The 25,510-nt window shown below is 45.2% G+C and overlaps 1 protein-coding gene and 1 pseudogene across 2 annotated transcripts in view; one reads left to right on the forward strand and one right to left on the reverse strand.

Moving 5' to 3' along the window:
* The window catches only part of TBCA (tubulin folding cofactor A), a 214,018-nt gene that overhangs the window by 57,209 nt on the left and 131,299 nt on the right, over positions 1-25,510 (forward strand). The gene's annotated exons all lie outside the window — the stretch shown is intronic.
* Positions 5,204-6,804, reverse strand: LOC147365397 (ataxin-3 pseudogene; annotated as a pseudogene). The gene has a single exon (XR_015135512.1). The product of XR_015135512.1 is annotated as an ataxin-3 pseudogene (transcript).

A 25,510-nucleotide genomic window follows, 5' to 3' on the forward strand; every position in this document is an offset into this window, starting at 1 on the left:
TTCCAGGCCATCTTCCCAACCCAGTGGTACATTTCATGAAGATAGGGCTGCGCTGTTCTGGCCCATGGTGAGTGATCTGCACATCCCAGCCACCCCCAGGGGTGCTTTGCCTTCCCTGCAAAGTAGCAGTCAGATGTCTGATATCCAGAAGTTCTAAGGGCAAGTGGGTGGAGGGCCTCTCATTTCCATGGTGGGGCCAGGAGATCCCAGTGCTATCTATCCATGTGAGCGGTGCCCCAGTGTAGGCTGCTCCTCAGTGGGAGGCCTGCCCCAGCCTCACCCCGCCTCTGGGGACCACCGTTTCTAACCTGAAGAGGATGAAGAGGCCAGAGGTCCAGTGAGCAGATCTCACGGGCTGGGGTGGGGCCGGGGGTGTCATGGGAAGAGCAGTAGCCTTACGAGACTGGGTTTCTCTTCTTGGCTGTGCTGCTTACTCACCGTGTGTCTTTGGAAAGTCCCTTCTACTTCTCTGAGCTTAAGTTTCTTGTCCTCAAACTGAAGGGTTTGATGAGAAGATGTCTAAAGTTTTCATTTCTCATTAAACTTCTAGAATCCTAAGAGAGCAGAAGGTACAGAGTGTCCCTGGCCCTCTCAAGCTCCAGCAACCCATGGAAAACTTTCTACAGTGACGAAGAGCTCTCTTGTAACATGATTTCTAAAATAATGGACTCCTTTAACAAGACTAATGTAATGAGCAAAGTGTTCATGAATCTGAAATAATGTATTAAATTTCATATGGCCTTTTAAAATTAAGAGAGAGGAGATATTGAACAAAATGTTCCATGGGCATTATGAACTTAAAAGGCTTGAGAAACTACTCCATTAAGTTAGTAAATATTTGCGAAACCTCTGCTCCATGCCAGGCCCAGTGCTAGGCACTGGGAACACCAGGATGAATAAGACAGTCCCTGCTCTTTGAGGAAATTAGGGTGTAGTGTTGGCAGACAACACGGAAAAGGTCATTTCAAGATGCTGTAATAAGGATACTGACAGATGTGCCCAGAGTGCCAGGGGGCTGGAGAGTGTCCTAGAAAGGTCTCTTATGGGAAGTGGTAATTGAACTGACTTTGAAAGAAGTAATTCAGGCCTTTTTTGTTGAACCCAAAATTCTACAAGGCTTTCCAGTTTCAGCCTAGTCATTACCTTTACTGTTAAGCTCAGAATTTATTGGCTTTTTTTCCCCAGAAGAGACAATAATGTTGACTAGCAACCCAGGAGGGCTTTTGAGAACAGGGGAGGAGGGTCAAACTCTCTTAGCTAATTCCTTTCCATTTATTTTATACATTGCTGTCGGTTTTGGTGAGATAAGTTTCTTTGGGCTCATTTTTTAAATGTCCTGAAATAAATTCCACTGACTGGAAGGATGACCTAAGATTGCTGATTGGGTAACTTCTAGTTCTCAGGCCATGGCGCTACTCCCTGAACTAGACAATCCCTGTCACCAGTTGTTCCTCAAAGCTCTCAGTTATTGTAGGTAAGAATGAAGGGAAATAGAGAAGCCCCGAAGCAGCTAAAGGCAGATCTAGAGAGCCTCAGACCTTCACTGAGCTATAGTCAGTGTCTTAAGTCTGCACTTGGCATGCGCCCCCTCCACCTGGTATGCGCCCTTAAATTTATGGAATTTCCAACTGCAATTCAACTTCCTTTTCAGAAACAAAATGAAAACTTTATGAAAATGCCACTCTGGACCTACTATATATGGTCTTTCAACAAATAACAGTATTTTCTAGGTTTTAGAAGACAGAAATGTGTATATTGAGGTTGTCAAGAGAGAGAGGACCTTGTCTATTCCAAAGGAGAATCTGTATGGACTTCCCTGGTGATCCAGTGGCTAAGACTCTGCACTTCCCTTGCAGGGGATGTAGACTCAGTCCCTGGTCGGGGAACTAAGATCCCATATGCCACATGGGATGGCCAAAAATTTGTAAAAATAATTTCAAAGGAGAATCTATGACAGAACACTGAAGAGATGGACCATGAGCTCCTAGAAGAAGAAACTGGCCTCTAGGTCTTCGGGACAAGTTGCAGAGACAGCACAGCTCTCTGAACAGAACTACGGTAGGCCTAATAAGTCTGCAATTACAGAGGGGTCTCCCCTCATTGTGTCCTGTGGACATGAGATAAAACACTGGGTATGATGCCTGAACCATGAGGTGGATTCATAACCAGTTAAATGACTACCCTGAAAGTGTGCTCATGTGGATTCATGTCATCTTGGAAGGAGTCTGTAGTATTAAGTCCTGAAGTCCTAGGGAGCTGCTTTGCATCTTTTTGAAACAAGACAGGGAGGAAAGAGTATACCAGAGAAAAGAGAAAGAAAGGAAGGAAGAAGGAAAAAGAGTGGGGCTAGTTAGCCACAGGGCTCTGAGCATAAGCTGGTCCTGTTTAGCGTTTATGTTCCTTGGAAGATGGCGTAGAGAGCAGGAGCAGCAACATGGCAGGGGACACTAGTTGGCATGAGGCTCGGGAGGTCTCACATCCTTGCCAAGAGCAAGGTGGTCAGCTAAGTGGAGCAAGACGAAACGTAGCTAGGATGAAGGCGGGTTTCCACCTTCATCCCAAAACATCAGTTGTGTAAGTTAGGATGAGAGAGGCATGAATTAGCCAGTGCACTTAACGAAACAGATACACATCCCGAAGGTCAAAGGCTTTGAACTGACTGTGCACTCACGGGCAATGAGGTCAGATAGTTGAATGGGATCTTAACCTAGAATGAGGGAGTTGATGGTTCTCCTTTACTCTGAACTATTCAGACCATATCTGGAAAATTCTGCCCAGTTTAGGGCTTTGTGTTTTAAGAAGCATATAGACAAACTGAAAAGTGTCCAGAGGAATGTGTTTGCCAGGATAGTGAAAACCTGGTGTCTTCTTGGAAAAGAGAAGACAGAAGGCCATAGCACTAACTTCACAGGCTTGAAAGGGAATTTGATTTGAAAGAAAGACAAATCTGGGACAGATCTAAGGAAGACCTTTCTAACAAAACTGCTAAAAAGTAAAATAGGCCACCTTGGGACGAGTGATGTTTTCATCCACTGGGAGTGTTTTAACATGGGCTGAGGGCTGCCACTGCAAAATAACGTAGAAGGCACCCTCTCTTTGTGTGCGTGTGTGCATGTGTGTGGGCACAAACATACATACAGGCTTCTTTTGTATGTTCTTAGAGCAAGTACTATGTGCCAGCCAGTGGGGATCCCAAGACAGTACCTTCCACAAATGAGACAGATCAGAATCCCAGCCCAACAAGACGTGCAGTCCTAGATACGTGAAAAATAAGTGCAATAAAAGAGACAGGGAGTGACGAACTCCGCTGCTCAGTGACCGTGAATTCTGAGCCAGGCAAAGCAGAGGGAAGAGAGGTGCCGTGACATCCAGCTTCAGAAAGCCGCTGGTGTGTGGGGAAGGTGAGCTGGCAGAGATAGGCTGACCTGGGGGAGGGAACTGGCAGAGATGACTTAAAACAGACATTTCAGACAATGATGCTGCTGACAGAAAGGAAGGACTGGGCTCAGGGAGACAGGTAATGGGAGACTAGATAATCATTTCCATCTCTCAGAACCTTAAGTTCATGGATTAATTTAAATGTGAGCTTTTTTTGGATTAAAAAAATGCTTTTAAGGAGCTAATAAGAGGACAGTTCTAAATTTATGCAAAAAAGAGTTGTGTCTCCCTATCCATGAAAATCAGCCAAAGAGGTTTGGGTAGGTCTGGTAGCATGATCCTGGGTCATGGAGACTTGGTTTGGGGCAGGGGCAGGACCGAGCAGGGGTGCTGTCCAAGAAGAGGAAGAATGCAGAGCTCCTAAACCAGTCCATCAGCCTTGCACAAGTCTGTCTAAACTGAGTGTAAATTCAAATGGAGAATTAGAAATTGAGAGAAGGCTCTCCAGCCACTGGAGCACTCAAAGATACTAACACCTGAGCCAAGGAAAAGCTGCCTTTGACCTGGGGAACTGGCCTGGCCCTCACAGGCAGGCCTTGGTATTCTCCTGCTGAACATCAACAGTTTCACAGTGTAGCAGCCCTGGACATGGCCATTTGGTGACCATGATGGGTCTAGACAAAACAAGACCGCCAAACAAAGACAAAAACAGAAGACTATTGTCCAAACCACAAAAATGGCCAGTCCCCTGTCTGGCTAATAGGAGTGACGGCTGCTGATTTTGCTAATTACAGCAACAGCCTTGCTTCACTCTTCTCATCTTCTGGAGAAGATGTTTTAAGATACCCACTGAAGCTCTACTCCCTGATAGGATCCAAGGCAAATCCAAGCCCCACTTCTTTGATCCCTTCCCCAGTTATTTAACAAGTCTAAGCCCTTTCTAACCCCTCTTCCTGAGATGCCTCATGGTTTGCCATGGTGCTTGTTCTGTTTCAGTGCACTACATCAGCAAGGCCGTTTATTCCTGGTGGTCTTTGGTTGGAGGGCATTGACACACCATAACATTTCATTTTACCCCTCACCTTTTTTCTCTGGGCTTCAGTGTGTCCCTGAAGTCTTCTGGTCAATATTATATACCCCTCAGATGGCAGGCTAGTGCACGCACTGCTTCAAGCACAAGGTCTCCGCTGTCCGCTTTGTTCACTTGATGCATGTCCAGATCCAGCTCAAACATCAGCTACTTCTGTGAAGACCCAGTATCCCCCTGAAACGATCCAGCCCAGAGATGCTACCACACATGGTACTAACCTCAGTTGGCAGATACTCAGTAAATATTTTTTTTTACAAATATTTTTAAACACTCCCCATAGATTATAAATTTATTGAGAGCAAGTGCTGTGCTGTGCTAAGTCACTCAGTCATGTCCAACTCTTTCAGGCCCCATGGACTGTAGCCAGCCAGGCTCCTCTGTCCATTGAATTCTCCAGGCAAGAATACTGGAGTGGGTTGCCATTTCCTCCTCCATATTGAGAGCAAGAACTCTGTCTTACTCATCTTTGGGTCCTCAGTGTCTAAAGTGGTTCATATAGAAAGTGTTCAATGAAAGGTCATTAAATGAGTAAATGGTCAAATGGATGAATGAAATGTTAGACTTGGAAAGGACCTAAACAGTGATAGGGGTCTCAAACTCAGATACCTATTGGAGCTCAGCAGGTGATGGACAAGGAGGAGCTTCTGGTTTCCTGGACAATACCTGCCCCATCAGTCCCAGTGAGTTGTTGCTGGGAAGGAGAGTGCGTTCACTGTTGCCAGGATCTTCTGAATATTTTTTTTTTAATATAAAATATGCAGTTTTAATATGGTACCAACTACTTTACTTTTCAAAGTAGGCTTCTCTTCTTTTCCGTAGCTCTTCTGAAGTAGGATGTGAACCCGATGTCTGTGGGATATCTTGTCATCTATTTCTGGAAGTACCTTGCATACTGAGCTGAATGGCCCTGAGGAGATCGGCTTCTTCATCTTCCATGTCAATTTCTTGGCGACTTAGTGCCAGAGCCCTCTGCAATTCCTCCTCATCCTCTTCTAACATTCCTGTCCCATCATTTACTTCTAAGACGTGTTCTAGATCTGTTTTCTGGACTCTCTGTTCTTTAAGTTGTGCTAATTCTTCTCCAGTAAGTTTTGGTTGATGCATCTGTTGGACCCTGATCATCTGTAGAAGTTGGTCAGCTTCGCAATCTGGCAGATCACCCTTAACAACAAATATAGAGTAACCTTCCTGTTGTAACTGAGCCAAGAAAAGTGCAAGGTATGTGTCTGATATTAATTCTGGACCCGTCAAAAGAGAATTCAAGTTGAACCACTGTTTTCCTAATTTTCTAACTGTAAACCAGTGTTCTTTATAGTTGCATATAAATGATCTTTCATTTATGGGATCAATCCTGAGCCTCTGGTACTCTGGACTGTTAAACAGGATTAGTTCTAAACCCCAAACTTTCAAGGGATTGCTTATAACTTGAATAGAGAAAAAGCCACTGTCATCCATATTTCCAGAAGGCTGCTGCAAAAATGTGCGATAGTCTTCACTAGTAACTCCTCCTTCTGCCATTCTCATCCTCTCTTCCTCATCTAGCTGATGTGCAATTGAAGATAATTCCACAGGGCTGAAGTATTCTCCTTGCAGTAGGTTATTCAAGCAATGTTGAGCACAAAGTGAGCCTTCTTGTTTTTCGTGGAAGATGGACTCCATGTTTATTTGTCTGGAGCCAACGGCCCCCGCGCTGAACCACCCCCCTAAGATCTTCTGATTTTTAAAGAAAAGACAGATATACATCATTTTCTAATGTTTTGAAATGCTGTGTGGGCCTAATGCGTCCGTGGACCAGATTTACTTTCTGGTCTGCCAATTTGTGACTTCTGATCTTCAGTTCAGTTCAGTTCAGTCGCTCAGTCGTATCCGACTCTTTGCGACCCCATGAATCGCAGCACACCAGGCCTCCCTGTCCATCACCAACTCCCGGAGTTCACTCAAACTCACATCCATCGAGTTGGTGATGCCACCCAGCCATCTCATCCTCTGTCGTCCCCTCTTCCTCCTGCCCCCAATCCCTCCCAGCATCACAGTCTTTTCCAATGAGACAACTCTTGGCATGAGGTGGCCAAAGTACTGGAGTTTCAGCTTTAGGATCATTCCTTCCAAAGAACACCCAGGGCTGATCTCCTTTAGAATGGACTGGTTGGATCTCCTTGCAGTCCAAGGGACTCTCAAGAGTCTTCTCCAAGAGTCTTCTGGTCTTAGCCGACCCCTAATTTTATGTACAGGAGACTGTGGTCCAGAGAGGTTAGGGACATTCCTGAGGTCATCTGGTCATCATTGGGAGAACTGACTCAAACCCAGGTCTTAAGAAGAATCACAATGCAAAAAAGAAAAAAGAATCACTGTCCAAATTACTACCTACTGATCATATTCTGGGAGTAGGGCATTCAGACCTTAACACTCCTATTCAAGCCAAACTGCGGGTGTTATGGGTGAGAAAACTGTTAGTAAAAATCTTAGAAATGTGATCTAGACTTTGTTGATGGTTCTATATGTTAGATAATATTTCTAAGCAGGTCCTAATATTTGCTTCCCTTCCCCAATGTTGTGTCTGTATTTCCTTTTCACTAGCAAACTTAATTATATATCCTTTAAATATAACTTTTTTTTTGTCAGTATGGAACATGTAGTGTAAAACGTCAAATTGTAGTATAAAACTACAAGGTTTATAATAACAACTCCAAGTCCCCAGCCCCACACTTCCCCTCCTCAGTGCTGTTCCCCAAAGGCAATTACTTCCAACTCTTTTAAGCGGTAATATGCTTTGCTTAAAAATCTTTTTAAATTAATTGTTCTCTTGTTTTGCCCTTCTGCTCTAGGAAGCTTTCTGGTATCATTTATTTCATCATTTTCTCCTCCTCAGTTTCTCAGTTTTCTACTTCTAGAATTCCTGTTAGTTGGTGTTTCTAATTAGAACCACCTTTTCTTCCCTGTCTTCCATCTCTTTTAAAAAATCCATTTTATTTGAGACTTCCTCAGTTTTGTCTTACAGACCTTTTGTCTTTTATTTGTGCTATTATATTTTTAAATTCCCAGTATGCTATTCATTCTCTGAATGTTTTCTCCTTAGTGTCCCCCTCTTCTTAACTGGTAAAGAATCTGCCTGCAGTGCAGGAGACCCCAGTTCAATTCCTGGGTCAGGAAGATCCCCTGGAGAAGGGAAAGGCTACCTACTCCAGGGTTCTTGCCTGGAGAATTCCATGGACAGAGGAGCCCTGCAGGCTCACTGCCTGGGGTCGCAGGGGCGGGCCTGACTGGCTGACTTTCACACTCCCTTCTTGTTCTGTGGCTGCAGCGGCATCGCACGCTCCCAGTAGTTGTAGTTTGTTTGCTTGCTTGCTTGAAGTTTCTTACACTCTGTTTTCTTTGAGTTCCTTTTTATTCAGTGTTTGTTCCAATCTCTGCTTTCCATTAGCAGATTTCCTCAAATGTCTAATGGGCTTTGGATGTATGATTATATTTAAAACTGAGACTAAAATAAAAATAAATAAGCAAAGCACTAACATACTGATGATGAGTGCTATGTGCAAGGTAGGGGCTTTTGACTGGTGGGCTTCACTGTTCAATAATCAGGTAGGAGACCCGGGTATTGTTCTTAGCTTTCCAATGGTCAGTGTTGGCAGACAATTTTATGAGAGAAGAATCCTCTAGATTTCTGCCTGAGAAATAAACATGCTGGCTCCCAGTGTTCTGAGAGCCCAGTAGAAGGATCGAAGAGGGTTTGGAGAACTCACTGTCTAACATGCAGACTTTCACATCATTCCTCTGTTTCTCGTGTTCTGCCTCACCCCTAGCCCAACAAGGGTCCTCAGATCCTTTCTGGTTCAACGTCTCCAAGGGAAGAATCTCAGTGTGTTTCTCAGAAGATGGAGGTTGGGGAGGTTTGTTTATCTTTAAAAGATGTGCTTGTACCTCCTGTTTGCAGCTTCTCCCCACATCACCACCTTTAGTGGAGAGGCACCTGCACTTCTCCAGGTTTCTGTGGCGTAAGCTGCCTTGCTCCTTGTTGGTTTTGCCCACTGCAGGCTCAAGTCTCAGACCTGAAAGTCTGCAAAGTCAGTTACTCCCTGTACTTCTGCATTCTAGCTTCCAAGGTTTTGTTTGCTTTTCTCCTCTTTTGTCATCTCCTATGTGGCACTTGGTTTGTTTGTTTTTTGGTGCCTTCTTTTTCTTTTACCATCACTTTAAAAGAGTCTTCAATGAAGAGCAGAAACAAGTGGATATGTTTGATCAACCATGTGTAATTTGGAAGTCTCCCTAGGAAACTTAGACTTGATTTTTCACATCTGTTAGTCTGGGACCCATCTTGGCTAGGCACTAACTTGGACAGTGATCAACCTGACCCATTCCCTGTTTTTAACAAGCCGTCTTACTGATCTGTCTACAAACTTAAAAGTGTCCTTTGACTTCTCGTGTTTAACAGCACTGGTATGGAGATCTATCTGCTCTGCCTGTGATGGGACTACACCAATCTTGAACAAGTGATGTTCTAATACTTACTATGTTTTCCAATTTTATGAAAAGTCTCATATGTCAACAGTTTGAGTATTTTAAATCCAATCTATTGCCTTTTTAATTCTGTGCCTCTTCATAGCTGAGTTGCACCTTATTAATCTGTGCAGTTGTATTTACATGAACATACTGCTGCTTTGCATTGAATTACAAGGGGATTTCAGAGCATTCTTTATGAAGTCGGTGTCTAGTATTGTCAACAACGGTGGATGTACAGTCTGTGCTCCCAGACGGGCCCACGGTGAAGGTGCTCTGTTACTGACAGTTGTGGCAGTGGGGACGGTGGCTGATGGCAGAGATGTGGGGGAGAGGCAGTGAGGCTGACAGTTCTAAGCAGCAAGTGAGAGGGTTTTTTAAATGAATTAAATTCCCTTCATTATTAGTACTTGGCTCTTGTTACATAATCTATACCATTTGGGATAAGCCATTACAAATAAAACTTTATCCACAATTGTCGGTGCCCACTTGTGGCCCTGTCCACGCCTCTAAGGTTTCAGGCAGAGTCAGAGAGTCGAAAAATCAGAATATCTACATGGGGTGATTGAGAGAAGCCACAGCTTTTTTCATGGTAGTCTTTTTGCTCTACAGAAGGACCAGATTTGACTCATGTGACTGAAATAGGCAATTATACAACTACAACCATACCCACCTATCAATTAATTGATGTCTCTGTTCCAAAGCACGGTATTGGAGGTTCACAGGGACACAAAAGGCAATCCTTTATTGTCTAGGAACTTAGCAACAGTACAAAGCAGTATAGGGTTAGCTTCCAGTGAACATGATGGGTTTAAAAGGAGAATTTAGAATGGGTAGCAATAACTGCACTGGTCCTTTTTTTGCACTTTGTATCCCAACTATAGGATTTACTACATGGCGTAGTTATTTGCCTGCTACATGACTGTCTTTTCTATCAGGCCATGGGGCCTGGTCTATTCATCTTTGTCTTGCCAGCAATTTGCACAGTGGTTGGCACATTCAATAAATGTTTATTGAATGAGGAAGTGAATTCATAGAGGGAGGGAGATCAGGCTGGATCTAGGAAATAGGCAAACGAAGTAGGAGAGTATTCCTGGGAGAGGAAGTGTGGTTGGAGTATAAAGAGGGTGTTCTGAAACAGATCTCAGTGGACAGGACTCAGTGGGTGAGTTCAGTTCGGTCCAGTCACTCAGTCGTGTCTGACCCTTTGTGACCCCATGGACTGCATCACGCCAGGCTTTCCCTCTGTATCACCAGCTCCTGGAACTTACTCAACTCATGTCCATCGAGTTGGTGATGCCATCCAACTATCTCATCTTCTGCTGTCCCCTTCTCCTCCTGCCTTAGAGCCAGATTGTGGAAAGACTCGAAAACCCGTTTATAGAGTTTGAACTTTATCCTCTAGGGAAAAGGTGAGCTGTTGGTATATTTAGTGAAGGAGAGGGATTTGACAAAGGAAGATTAAGAAGATTCACTTGTCAGCCCCAAGGACAGTGAACTGGTTGAAGAGACTAGAGCCAAAAAGGATAGTTAGGAAGCTATTGCAGTGGTTCAAGTAAGAAATACTGACAGCCTGGATAGAATGGTTGGTGGTAGGAAAGTAAAGGAAGGAATAGATATGATGAAAAAATATATAAGAATAATCTACTTAAAAATTCCAAAAAATATCTTGTGGACACATCAGGTTAGGACTTTTTGTTATCAGACTATTTCTCAGCAGCTTTTATAACATGAGTGCCTATTTTGAGCATACATTTGACTGCCAATTAGAGTAAGGTGAAGGGGAGCTGGTTAATGAATGCTTTGACCTAACATATTCAGAGTAGGGAACCAAGAACCAAGTTCCCATGGTGGAGCTGCTGTAGCTCTGCTTCTTTCAGCCTCTCCTAACTGAGTGAAGGCCTGCAAACTGCAGAGAACTTGGCTTCCTCCAGGAAACTAAGGGCTGCATTTGATCGTGGTGTGGGGACAGGACATGGTAGGGCTGTCATTTCCCATAGTCTCATAAAACCCCTGTAATCCCCTTCTTTATGGATTTAATCAGATCCAGTACTTGAAAAATGATTATACTTCCGGCCCTAAACCTTACAAATTGAGGTTTAGGGCTGGAAGTCCTGAACTATGTAGAGAGATGGCAAGGAGTGTTTCCTGAGTAGGGGAGGGGAAGGAAACAAATGTGAAGGAACTTGAGTGGTCAATTTTTTAAATTCCAATTTTTATATAAATATTTGTACTGTCGAGGTCATGTGGACAACACAATTATTCGATACCATAACCATTTGGAAAAAGCTTTTGAAGTGAAGATAATGTCATATTCATAATAAGCAGAACTGAATACTTCTGTAGATACAGCAACATAAAGAAAAAGATATAAGTAATGTGCAACACTGAAATATTAATCCACAAAAAACTTCTTGGTCAACTTGTTTTTTTTAAAATGAACCCACAAAAATTGCTAACATTAATACTGTGGCTTGGACAGTATTAAAGCAGATCTTGCTTCTTCAATTTGAATTCTTTTGTGTTCTTTATTCACCCCAATGATCAGAAGTGGCCTTAAATTTCAGCAGTTAAGTGCTTCATGACCTCTTGAACAGGTTAAATAAATAGTATCTATAATCCCCAAATTTAACATGATGTGTTATTAAATGGGAAAGAGAATGAACCATTATCCTTTGTATTTGAGGATGACTCCACTCATGGTGATCCTTGATCATGTGTGCAAGCTACAAGATGTGAATGATCCGTTCCTTCCTAAACTAATCAAAGGCCACCTGGGCTCATTTCAACCTTGGCCACAGGATCCTTCTCTACATCTTAGCTTAACAGTAATGGCACAGCAAAACTGTTACCGCTATTAATGATAATGGTGATGCCATCAATATAATAGGAGACTTAATAACCAATATTCTTACTGATCTTTTATCAAAACCCTGTAAGATGGGCAAGGAAATTATTCCCCTATTTTCTGACCACTGGACACCAAAGTCATCGGTTTTCAAGAATACTGAAAATTGAAAATGCCTATTTTCTCTTAAATATTAGTAAAATAATATCTATGCATTGTTTATATTTGATAAGTAACTAATTGCTGTTTTCTATCCCCAAATGATACCTTCCCACCCATGAAAAGCCAAATCAAAGACACAGTTCCCATTTTTCTATTCCTTTTTTTAATATGGATTTTAATGGCAATTTTATTCCAAACCCGCACAAACATAAATACTGCATTAAAGGAAGATGAATTTGTTTTGACCTTTACTGAAAATGCACTGTGAAACAAAGCACTTAAGCATTTATGGCCTGTTAGACATTCACATTACCCACTTCCATGTAGATAAGAAAGTCCTTCCCAGCAAAAGTAATGTTCACAAGTGGAGCAGTTTTACAGAGCACTTAACTGCAAAGCTAGATATCATGTTCCTCACTATGACTCTGTTTTGGTCGGTTTTATGCATCTAAGATCTATAGAAATTAAGGGAGTTATCTAAAATGTTACATTCGAGAAACAGAGGATGTCATTTTCTTATGGGTTTTGATGAAAATACAGGATATTTGCAACAAAATGCTTGGGGAATATCATTATTTATTACCAAGGAGATGGAGTGTATTGAGGTTTTGATTTTCTTTTAAAACCCTGTCTCCCACCTTCCTCCAAAGAAATTGGTAGTATTGTTTCAGCAATTTTTGGTTAAAAGTGGTTTCAGTTCTACTTATAATTACTGACATACGTTCCCCTCAAAATAAAATACCCTCTCCTTGCATGAACAGAAATGAGTATTTTTGTAGATTTTATTTTTGGACGTAATCTTTTCCCTTTAGTCATAGGCTTCTGACTGCAGAGCTATTTCCTCCTTCCAGATTCTTGTGTCAGAGAGTTGAGATGTTAAACCACAGCAACCATGAAACTTTAAAATCCCTGATGCATGATGAATGGGTGCTGGGCAAAGCAGCTTAAAATCTATGCTTTTGCTTCTCTTTAAACACTTTAAATTGACAGCGCCATAGATCAAACATTTTTACTGAGAGGAGAAGCTTTGGCAATTTAACTTAAACAAGTGCACAGTTACCATCATCTCAAGACCTCACCCCTCCACAATTACCCCTTCCACCTGGCGGATTGGGTACATTTCTCACTGAGAGCAGGTTGTGTGTGCGCGTGCCTGTGTGTTCGCGCGCAGCTGTACTATAGGGCATCCTCTTGTAACTGGGCTAGATGACACCCCACGCAACTTCCCCCACCGCCCCCGATCCCACCCATCACTTCCATCCCCGCAGCCCGGGGCGAACTGGGGGCCTCTCACCCACTGTGGGGACCAGCCGCGGAGCATGCGCCGCGCCCCCGCCCCCGCCCCCGCCCTCCGCCACCTTGGCCTGCCCCCAATCCGGCTCTCTTCTTCCCCCTCCGTGTCTGCCTCCCCGCCCCCTCCAGGAGCCGCGGAGTTGGCGAGCTGCCCATTCAGGCGTTCAGCGTCAGCTCCTCAGGGATCAGCAGGCAAAGTCACAGTCTGCACAAACAGAGCTTTCAAATTCATAAAATTCATAGGATTTTTCACAAATGAATGAACACAATTTTCTACCAATTTCCTCATTATGCAAATATGCAAAATATCAAATTTAGGCCAATTAGGGTCCTCCACAGTCCCAAATTCACCCGTTTAAGCCATAATTGCAGAAACTATCAAATAATTACGGTCGCTAATTGGAAATATTTGTGACAGATACAACAAATTCTTGCACAAATTACATTTCATTCGAGGAACCACTGCGCGCCACTGAAATTTTATCGAAGTCTAATTTAACTTACATAATGAGTTGAATTGAGTACTTGTTATCAAATTTGAGCAATTCATAGCCCCGTAATGTGGAATGATCAAATAAATTAAAAGGGAATTTATTCAATATTTTGTTGTGATCCTTTTCTCGGAACCATTGCTATTTTGTAGGGAATTTCCTCCTCCCTCGGCCCGGGGCCGGTGCCTGGTGTCACGCAGGCCCCGGCTGTGCCCGCCGCGCGGCGGCAGCGGCGGCCCGAGCAGGCTGCGGACGAGCGGCAGCCGCAGTCGCAGCGGGAGCCTTCGCCTGGGGCGGCAGCCGCCCGGACGTTCAGCTCCGCGGGCGCCGAGCCGTCGGAAGTCCACCCGGCCCGGTGGCTTTGTTTTATTGAATTGGGTGGAGGGATCCGCGAATACTTCCGGGTGAAGCGAGGGGAGTTCTAGAAACGGATCCGATTTCTGGAAGTGTAAATACAAACACGCCCCCATACTCGTGCCACGCGCGCGCCCTACACACCTGGACACGCACATCGCAAACGGACACACGCAGCACACAAGCGCCCACTTACACCACACAGGCACACGCCCCCTGTGCCCTTGGTGGTCCGCGCACACGCCACATACAAGTGCACAGTACTTCACACACCATCAGACACTCTTACATCCTCGCGCGCGCACACATGGGGCCGCCCGCACGCCGCGCGGGCCTGAGCGGGTAGTGCGCAGCCGGGGTGGGTGGAAAACGGAGGGAGGGCAGGGCGCGCTCCCTCGGAGGTCTTCTATTCCCCGCCGGCCCGCCAAGGGTTAACCGCCGGCTGGGGTCCCGCGACGGAGGGGCGTGTGCACGCGCGTACACACACACACACACACACACACACACACACACACACACACACTAGCTAGGGAAACTCTTCCCTCTCTCCCCCTGGCCTTTGTGTGTGTCCTCGGGAGGGGTAAAAGCGGGGGTAATTCAATGTCGCTCTAACCAGGAGTCTCCCTGACACGAATCCACGCAGCTCCTCAGCGAGTGTGCCCCGCGCCTGGGCACAAACACACGCGTCGCTAGAATTACCCTCTCCGGAAGGTCAGCCTCGCAGACAGGGCATTCATTTTCCCTTTGCACAGTCGCGCACACACATTCACTAGCACAATTTTTCCCCGACTGCCTTGTGGCCTCGTTGGCGGATTATAAATGTCTCCTTCTCCCTGTGATTTGTTTAATCCGTGGAAATGGTGCTGGTCCTATGTAAACAAGCCAAGTGCGGAATGAAGGCAGTCACCCATGCGTGGCCAGCCTGCCTATTTGTCAGAAAACCTTCATAAATACTGAGCCGGGGCTGGGCAAGGATGTGATGTCTCCATTTTTGCCAGGAAAGGGCATGAGGAAGACAAAGCGAGGCACGGCAGCGTGTAACCTTTAAGGGACAGATAGTCTGGGAGCCCACAGGCCCAGGAAGCTCCCGGCTAATTCAGTGCGGGAGGATGACTGATGCAGGCTGGCCACCGGTCTGGCGTCTGCTGGGCGGGAGGAGGCAGGGCCCGGGCATTTATAGCTTGGAGCACACGGATAGACACCGCGTCTCCCCGGCTGGACCCGCGGGGCGGAGGCCTTATTGCTGGACTGGAGTTGCCCCCTGAGGAGGGAATCTCCAGGCTTAGTCACCCCTCCTTGTAAATCTTTCTGAATATTACACTTCCAACTTCACCCAGATTCATTCAAATCAAATTCTTGGTGTCTCGGGGCAGGTATTGGCAGGGCAAAGCTGTGGACCCATCTCTCTGTCAAAGTGCCCAGCTGTGACCCGTCCAAACTCTGCCCACCTTGGACCTGTGGCCTGGTTCCCAAACCTGCCTTTTTTAAAAAGAACAATGCATATGTGGCTAATTACACACTCCTAACAAAAGCAGTAATTACTGCCTGTAATTATCATGGTCCTTATTTAGAAAAAATGTGAGAAAATGTCGAGTATTAAAACATGAAAGCAGCTATTAATCAAACCTTTACACCTTCTTTAACTCAGGCGTAATGGTGGGTATTATCATAAATCTACTCTGATAGTAACACAAGAATAATGAGTTCAGTAATGATAGCGATGATGATCATAATGATTTTAACCAACAAAGAATGGTGTAGATTTATTGCTAATAATGTGGTACTGGAACCTCTTTCATTAAAATTACCTATGTGTGTTCTCACTGGGGTAACCTGCATGTGTGGTGAGTGTGTGTATGTGTGTGTGTTTGTGTTACCACCTTCCCTTCTGGCTAAAGATCAAAACTGCTTACTGGGTGAGACCTCGTTTGAGAAAGCCTTTATCTGCCTCCCTTTCTGGCCTCGGAGTTCTCCCTTCTCCCTAGAAGAATCTAGAACATCCAAAAATGTGTTAACTGGGTGGTACCCACTCCAAAGAGAGAGTTGGGATGGACGTGGAAGGCTTAGGGCCTGGAAAGAAAGCAGATTTTCAGGGGCAGGCCTCCTCTTCCTCCATCCTGCCCAGTTCCTCACCCCTGCACCCTCCCCAGAGAAGGTACTGTAGGGGAGGGGAGCAGAGGCTGGTCTTCTGCAAGGGCAGGTCCTCCAGGTCACAGTCTGCTAAGCAGGACTGGTTGGTTTGGTGTTGTGATTGACACAATGGAAAGGGGAGGGGGGTGGAGATTCTACTCCTAGAGACTTCAGCAGCTTTCAAACATGCCTTCCCTTCCCCACTGCAGCAGAGCCCTCAGTGTAGCCTGGGGCCCGGGATGTTGGGGGCACAGAGATTGTGATGGAAAGGAGGGCTTAGAGACCCTTAAACTCTCAGAAGGGTGGATGCCTTAGGGATTAACCAGGTGGAAAATAAACAGACGGAATGTTCAGGTCACCTGTGTCCTTGTATTTTAATAAAATTAACTTGGCATTTGTCTTTTGCAGATGTTCTAAAAATTCTCAGTGGAAATCCATGTTTTAATGTAAACTATAGTATTAAACATTCGATTAAAAAAAAAAAACTTAGTTTTAACATTTCGCTACACCTTAGTGAGGCGAAAACCTCAGGACTTCAAAATCCAAAAGCTAATTTTGGTCCTCAACTTTCAGCCCTAAGCTAATTTGCCAAAGCAGATCGTAAACTTTATGCAGGTTTATAAAAAGGAAGCTCTGAAAGCTTGAACTCCCAGAGATCAGTCAGAAAACATAACTACCCTTCCTCAAGTCCCTGAACAGAAAAAAAGTAAATGTAGCTAGCTCAGAATCTGTAGACACACTTCGTAGTTTTCTCATTCTAGTCTGGTTATATTTTCTGACTCCAGCCTTTCCAATTAACTGTAAAATTCTGACAGTTATGGGATATGGAATGCAATGGTAACATAATTAGAACTTATACATAATAAATAATACATCTGTAATATTTTAACCTCCACTACCAGTTATGAGATCAGTATGGGCCAATTAACTACAGGGTTGTTTTTTTTTAACTAAGGCACTATAAACACACTGGTTTTAAATGTTCTAATTAGTAACTTGCCCATTAATTAACTTTCTGATTAATTGTGTAGCAATCTAATTTGTAGATGAGCCACTGAAAGACTGATACCTTGTAATTCTTTCTTCTGTCTTTAAAATTCCCCCACAAAATGTGATTTTTGTATCCAGCTGACCTCTTACTTGTGGAAATTCTTTGCTTAAAAGATGCTATGCTTTGGACTAAAACTAAAGTTCACTTAATCCTCCCCTATCTGGAGTGTACTGGTCGGCAGGAGGCAGTGGGGGGCGCGGGGAGTGGGGGTGGGCAGTCTGGAGCAGAGCACTGCAAATTATCGGAGGAAGTGAATGGGGGCCAAACGAACTCTATACATACTTAAGCCTGAAAATGTTTCCTCCTCTCCTAATGAGAGAACACAGTTACCTGTGACTTTCATCACAACCAGTTCTCAAACCCAAAAACCTCTTTAGGGGAAAAGATATATAATTTTTAAAGAAAACTTACTGTGGCCTCCACACCCCTATCATGGACTAGCCCAGGGGATAATTTAATGCAGTGGACAAAGGGCTAATGGCCATTTTCAATAAAGGCCGCCTTGCACTGGAACATCCCGGGGCTGTCCTATTAGCATCAGAAAGGGCTTGGGGTCCTGCTTCCACCAGAGCTATTGTTGCCCGGGTGTGTCGCCAGTCCCATCCTGCAGAAAGCCTTTAGCCCTGATGGCAGATGATTCTCTAAGTGAATAGAGATGAAGGCAGGGATATTAAGTGACTCTATAAAACATCCCGGACACAATTGTGTGATTGATGGAGGACAAAGTGGGAACAGCAGGACACAGGATCCTGGGAGAAGCAGCCTTGTCAATGCGAGAAACCCATCTCTGGAAACAGCTTCTCCTGGAGGAGTTTGCAGTCTATTTGTATGAGTAATCAGCTGGGCCCCCTCTCTGTCAGCCCTGTTTACTCACTGATTTTCTCAACAAGACAACCATTGACACTGGATGGATGGGGCTAATCTGGCGCAGAACTGGCGGCTTCGCAGAGGCTACAGGTCGAAAATAGAGCGCGGTGCCAGCTTCACCTCGCCTAATCTAGCGGCTAATATTTATTAGAGCCAATTTATACCGCTGCTCTCTCAAAGAGCAAGGAAGGCCCGGGTGCAATTAATAACATGGGCAATAACCACAGACAAACAAATAAATAAGGGTTTGTGAACTGTTTGGTTGGTTTTAAGGGAGGATGGAAAGGGAAAGTGTTGGGTTTGCCATCTAGAGCTGGAAGGAGAGGAAGGAAAGGTGGCCATAAAGCCCCTGAAGATGCTCTTTCTCCTTGTCCCCCTCATCCAGTCTCAGAACAACTCAGCTGACTGAACGATGGCTTTGGAACCTGCACAAATGCATGAAATTCCACTTGCCTCTAACAGAATCTGTGCAAAGACACCTGCCCTCACAGGCAGAGGTGCGTGCGCAGGCTCTTGTTGTAAATATCCAGTTTATGCGCATCCCCACCCCCAGGCAGTGGGAAACAGAGATCGCACGCCTGGCCTTGCGCTCAACAGCCAAGCCCCGCAGCCACCGAGGAGAGCTGGGAGCTAGCAGCTGAGGAGATGGGGGACAGGAGAGAACGCAGAGAGCGCACCAGGCTGACGGACGCGGAGGTCTTAAAGGCTTCAGACCCCGCCTTCTAAGATCGATGTCCTAGTTCCCCGAGGCCTGTTGTAGAGATGCTACCAGTTGCTGATTTTGCTATGTTTGGATGTTAACGTGATTTTGTTGGGCAAACTGGAAAGAAACAAAAAGACAAAGTGTGTGTGCGCTCCAGGGCGCGTCGTGCCTCTGGAGTCGGGTGGGTAGCGAATTGCGGAAAGGCACACGTGGCAAAGGGCTGATAGGAAGCGCATTATTCTTAACTGGGCGCCCTGGCAGCCGGGCGGGTGCACAAGCGCTGACCTCGCCGCCGCCGAGGCCTACCAGCCGCAGCCCGCGAGGAAGGAGGCCCTTTGCCCTCGCGCCCTGGTCTCCCCACTCGCCCCCGCCGACCCCCTCCGGGCCAGCGGGCGCCCGCGCCTTGCTAATTGCTCGGCTCCCTTCATGCACACACCTCCACTAATTTTACATTTCTCATTCTGCGGGTAGCTAGAAAGCGGCTCAGGGAATACGGTTCCTTCTCTTAGCTACCGCATGAATACAGTGAGTGGTGGCCGTCCAGGCCTCCCTGGTCGGGGGGTTTGGTAAATTAGCAGCTTGGCTGTATAATCAGGCATTCGCCATTGAGGCCACAGTGCTGTATCCGTTAACCAGGTGAGATTTCATCATCTAATGGGTTGGGAGGTGTGACCGAGCTGCTAAGTTAGCAATTAAACTTCACAAATATCATTCGATTGCATTTTTTTTTTCTACAAGCCAGAGTCAGGTTACCCCAGACATTAAAGGGAAAAAAAAATCTTTCCCAAATGTACACACTAAGGAACATGCTTTCTTTTGTGACACATGTGAAGTAACATGGTATTAAGCTACAATATGTGCTGTTATCTTATAAAGCACAGTCCTGGTAGCTCTGGTCTGAGTTGTGTAGTAGAGGAAGGGAGTGTCTCAGATCCCCCAGCTCCTCCAAAGGCAGGAAAGGACTACGTGTGAAATACATCATATTAGATAGTATCTAATCTAGGACAGGAAAATCTGGGAAATAATAGAGATTTGTCCCTTTGGGCCTATTGTTTAGATTTATTATTGTATGAAGAGCTGGACTCTAGCAAAGGGCAAACACTCAGGTAAAACGTTATTTCAATCCTGTAACCCAGCGGGCAGAACCAGCCCCTGGCGCCTGTGGCGCCTGGAGTCCTGCGTCCCCACCTTAATGTTAACGTGCGGCCATTTTAGTTGGGGCTGAGATTCTGGTCTAGTTAGATTTCTGTCCCCCAAGCAGGTAAGCTCTCCCTTGATGGTGAGAATTTCCTGTGTAGGTATGTGGAATAAATATGAGGTATCTCTAAAAGAGAGAAAGAGAGCAAGACCTAGTAGATTTTTCTGAGTGTTAAATGCCTAAATGGAAACATAACAGAAAATATTATTAGCTCTATCTGCCGACACCAGGGACGCAGGTTAAAGTATTTTTCATTTAATTTGATAGTGAATAAAGCACTTAAGGCACTTGATGATTTATTGATCAAATAGAAATCAGGCGCCAGACAACAGCTCCTTATTTAATCCCCATTCACACAATTAAAAGCCAGGTGAACTTTTTTTTTTTTAACAATTTGCTCAATAATCTTTATGTTATATAAAGAATAAAAAGAACCATTCTTCCGACCTATAAATCTCTCCTTTGGCTGATGTGAATGACGACGGGGCACGTGAACCTCCATTGAACTGTAAACAGTATTTTAATGGACAGTAATGGCCCTATGATTTTTAGCTATTGTTCCAAAATGACTACCATGTTTATTGCCGTCATTAAAAATGAATTAAAGAGTTATGAAACTCCTCAATAATGAGGACTCCGGCCGTTTATAAGCGGTGGTCCTCTTCTCCCCAGCGCACTCAAAGGTTCTGCTGCTTTGCGTGGCGCAGGCCTCGGGACACCCACCCAGTGCAACGGGTTTGGGGGTGCACGAAGGGGCAGAGCCTTCCTCTGGGGCGGGGGCGGGTGAGGGCCCAGAGGAAGGGGAAACGGAGGAGGAGGCGACGGGGGGCGGGGGGGGGAGGGCTAGTAAAGACAGTCCCGCCAGCTCGAGCGCTCCCCGCGAGGAGGCTCGTGGGCCTCGGCCGGGGCTGGGGGTGGGGGAGTGGAGGCGGGAGCTGGGGGTCGCGGCAGAGCAGGCTGTTCCACATCCCCCCGGCGGCGACAGGGCTGCGGGGCTGGCTGTGGGAGGCGTCAGGGGCAAAGAATGGAGGGGAGAAAAGAGGGTGGGGGCCGCGAACGGCGTCCACGGGGCCGCAGGGGTCCCCCGAAAAGCGCCCCGGGACAGAGCTGGGGCCGGAGGGGGACAGGGCGGGGGTGGCCGGACCCCGAGGCAGCGCAGGGGGTGCCCGCCCCCCTCCCCGTTCCCGGGCGCCGGGGGCCTCGCAGGAAAGTGGCTCCGCAGAGTTGCGCGCAGCCCGAGCGCTGTTCTCCGAGGGGTCCCTGGCTGGAGCCTGCACGTTTCTCTTTGCATTAGCAAAGCCCAAAGTCATCCAGTTTGCGCTAATCACCACAATTAGTCCTGAATTATCACCGGACTCTGACAGACGTTCCTTGTAACTCTCTTTTATTTCCAACAGCCCTAATCAGCCGCTCTCATTACAAACGCTGATTAAACTGCAAATTATCCAGCAGCGGCCCTGTTCCCGTCTACCAGCAGCTCGTTCAATATCAATTAAGGCCGAGCGGCAAAGCCTGCAGCCTCCGAGAGCTTCCAACTGCCTGATAGTGGCACTTATTAGTTTGGAAAACTAGGAAAATACTAATAATCAACAACCAAGGGGAAAGCGGAGACCACCAAACAAAAGGCCGGCAGGAACGCACCCTGAGAAAGGCGCCAGGGGCCGCCCGCCCGCCCTCCCGCCCCCTACTCCTCCGGCTCCAGGTGCGATCCCAGCCCTGACCCTGGGGGCGAGGGACCGGGAGGGGTCCCTCCACAGAGAGGGCCCCAGTTCTCAGAACCAACTAGGTGGGGCCGGACAGCCGAATGTATTCGCCGCGTTTTGTCTTAGGCTCGCTGAAGACATTTTTTCAAATAATGCATCGAATTTGGGCATTTAAAACCAAACTAACTTCCAGAACTGCCTTTATTGAGTGGTTCTGAAATCTGTTTCCAATAAGCTGCTTCGTTTGATGCTATAAAAACATTGACCTCGTCTCGTAAATAAAATGGGAGTTGATGACAGTTGATTTTATTTACCTATTCTGTCAAATTAGATTTCCACAGCAGAGCGCTGCTCACATGAGCTGTAAAACTGCAGCGCTGCCGCGCACCCTCTCCACCCCAACTAGGGATTGAAATGTGGAGACAAAAGCTGCCTTTCTCCGGCCCCTCTCCTAGCCTCTCCCTCTCTGCTTTTTTCCCCTTCACGGCCTCTTTCCTCCGGAGGGTAGCTGAAGGCAGAGAAACTAGCCCTCCCCGTCCAGGGAAGTTTGGATTTGCTAAGGGATTCTATTGGGATAAAGAAAGCAACTGGAGGTAGGCCCTGGTGGGTTTCAAGGTGGCTGGGACCCTTCAGGCTGGGCCACTGACCTTCAAGGCCACCCTCTCTATTGCTCTCCCCCGTCTGCTCAGGGGCAAGCTCCCTAATAGATTTTCTTTTCTACTTGATGAAATTGTCCCCTGCTTCCAAAAATTAAAAAATGAGGAGGACCGTAACTCACCAAAGCTGGAGAAAGTAGTTAATAGACTGTTCCTTTCTATCTAGGATCAGACAAGTCATGGGTTTGAGGATTAACAACATGCGTGTATTCGTTTTACCCCAAACTGATGGGCCTGAGTCCCTTTGAGAACTTGGGTAAGGAGTGAGTTATCAGAAACTGTTTACTATGGCTAAGCCCAGCAGACGTTCTTTTCAAAAGAAGTCTGAAGTTTAAGTTTTTGTCCCGTTTCTAAATTGGGAGCAAGCTGGTTATAGTTACCTCTTCTCAGATCTTAAAGACAGGAAAATATTTCCTATTTCTGAAAAGTTGGATTGCTTCCTTCTCTCTGAAGTGGAAAATCCACATGACTGATTCATTTTCCCTTTTGCATTGACTGCCTGGAAGCTCAGAGCTAAATTCCCTGCTTACCATGATACCTATCTTAGTGATAGAATGACTTCCCCTGGTTCCTTTACCCTCTATATCTCCTGCTTTGTGTTGGAAGTAAACAGAATATAAACAGATGTCTTCTGAGGTTTTGTCACTCTGTCTTTACACTATCAGCCCTACTTTGAGAAGTATAGCATTTCTATAATTGAATATGCTTTGGGCTCCTTGGGAAAAGAACCTTTATAAAACACACTTCATTTGCCTTTCTTTCATCTTCTCTTTCTGGCACTTACTTGCTTTCCGAACTATGGGAGATATTCCTTTGATTTAAAGAATGTTTTCTGTTCTTTCTTACCAGTGTTGGTGATGCCATCTCTTTTCCTTTACGTGTTCACAACCAGTACCCTAGGCTAGGACTTGATCATTTTATGCCCACATTTCTGAAGGAGGATCCTTAAGCAAGTCTCCCAAACAGCGATGCATCAGTATACCCCAAATAGTTCCCAGTGAGATCTCCTGAAATCACTCTGGTCTCCAACCATGGCTCAAATAGCATTTTCTTCTCTGAATCGTTTCACATATTTTGTTCATTATCTCTTTAAACTTGAGGATTTCTGTTCTGATGCTCATTTTCATTTGCTCTTATTTCCTTTTACATGACCTGCAGCTTTTCCAATTTAAAGATACACTGAGAACTTGCAGTGTATTAGGCACTTGCTAAATTCTTTACATGTAACCCCTAAACAACTGTCTGTTGTAGGTAGCATTATCATTATTGCTCGTCACAGATAAAACATAAACTGTCAGCTCAAAGATCCCTAGCTGTTGGCCAAGTGAATCAGAAGACCAAGCATGGGTTCTGCCTCTCCCATCTTTTGAGAAAGGAATCATGTTTTCTGTTTTATTTTCTATTCTATTCTAAATAGAAAGAATTTAAGGAAAACATACGTGGAGTGCCTAATCAAGTCTGTACGACTCCCCTCAACCACATACACACACACAGTTTTGAGGAGCTTGACTTTGGAAATGAGGTTTACTATTCCAAAACCTCAATGAACATAATCCCTGGATTATCCATCTTCTTACTGAAAAGGGAAAACCTTGTTTTCTTTCTCGTGCTAGTAAATCCATCCTGATCTGATTGCTCCTAGCAGCTGTTGGCACATACCTAGGAGGAAACCATGGTCCTGGGGAGTCATCTGTGGGACAGTATCCCAGTAAGCTTAAGACAAGGCATCTCTCCAGCTGGCTCGGGTCAGACCTTTTGAAGACTGCTTCGCAGCATTTTGGAATTCAGCACTCCAAATTACAATAAGCTTCTCATGTGAGACAAGATTAGGGAAGCCAGTTAGTGACAGCTTTTAAATCAAGGCATGTGGGCATGAGTTTGTGAATTTTCTTAAAAAGCTAGAAGTATTTCCTCAGTCAACTGAGCAGTATTGGTAGGAGGAGAGTTTGGCCCAAATGTCCTGAAACCCAGGTTAAAGTCCTCATCTTGATGAGCAAGGCCTTATTTTGGATATTTTTTAATCTAATTTTATGTCCTGTCATGAAAACCTTGAAAAATTACTTCCCATCATGACATTTTAAAATTGCCTTTTATCCCTGAAACTGGAGACTAAAGATGCTTTTAGCAATAAAATATAGTACAGGATGAGGCCCATGTTTAAAAATACTGCTGACAAAGACACATTTGGAAAAAAAAAAAAAAGCTAATGCTACAGCCGCCGTCGGGTTGAGCCTCCTTGCACGAACCTTTGGTGTAGGTGTCTAAGAGGCCATTTCTACTTACATGGAACAGTTAGAGGTTATTGTAACCATCTTAGCAATAGACAGGAGCTCAGCTGGAACTGATATGTGTGATCACTGATTGATTACCTGTCTGCTTGATAGTGTGTAGTGGAGTGAACTCGTTTCCTTTACAGGACAGAAAGATTCACAAAGTAGAAAGTGCAGGTCCTTAAATTACATGAAAATTAATGCTAAGGATACAGTGATGAATCTCTATGCATATATATGCACATATTATGGATGTGGGTAGAAGCATACTATGGCAGTCTATATTTACAACATAGACCCAAAAAAATGTTATTAGCATTACAAAAAAGAATAATTTCTTTCTTACTGGGGAATTAGCCTCAAGCTTCTTCATTTTCCTGTTGCATTTGATATACACTTTGATCTATGACCGTTCTCTTTAAACACAGCTTTCTGGGGACTCTTGCACAAAGCAAGGTGGACCTGTATTGTCTGTTTTCTTGGAATTCTGTTGCTTAAATAAGAATATCTTATTCATCTTCCTAACCCAAGAGTTGTGAAGAGTACCTTTAAATAATAACTGTCCCATGGGTAGCTGCTGAAATTAAAAGTGGAAAAATAGTGGTACTGTGAAGCTAACACTGGGTCCTACCTTTCTTTCTTTGCTGGGTCCACACAAGAAGGACTGATATGCCGGAAGGAAGCAGTTGCATTTGTGTGGGGTTTGTTTCTATTTACTATTATGTCTCTTGAGAGCACAGTAAGGCCTGGGCTCAAAATACTGCTTGCTGGGCCGCCCTGCCCATTTTTCTTTGTTGTCTGAGGTCAATTGGCGGCTCTGCT

This window comes from Bos grunniens, chromosome 10 (assembly GCF_055505025.1).
Source record: "Bos grunniens cultivar Pamir isolate PY7600 chromosome 10, Bosgru_T2T1.0, whole genome shotgun sequence".
Classification (NCBI taxonomy): domain Eukaryota; kingdom Metazoa; phylum Chordata; class Mammalia; order Artiodactyla; family Bovidae; genus Bos; species Bos grunniens.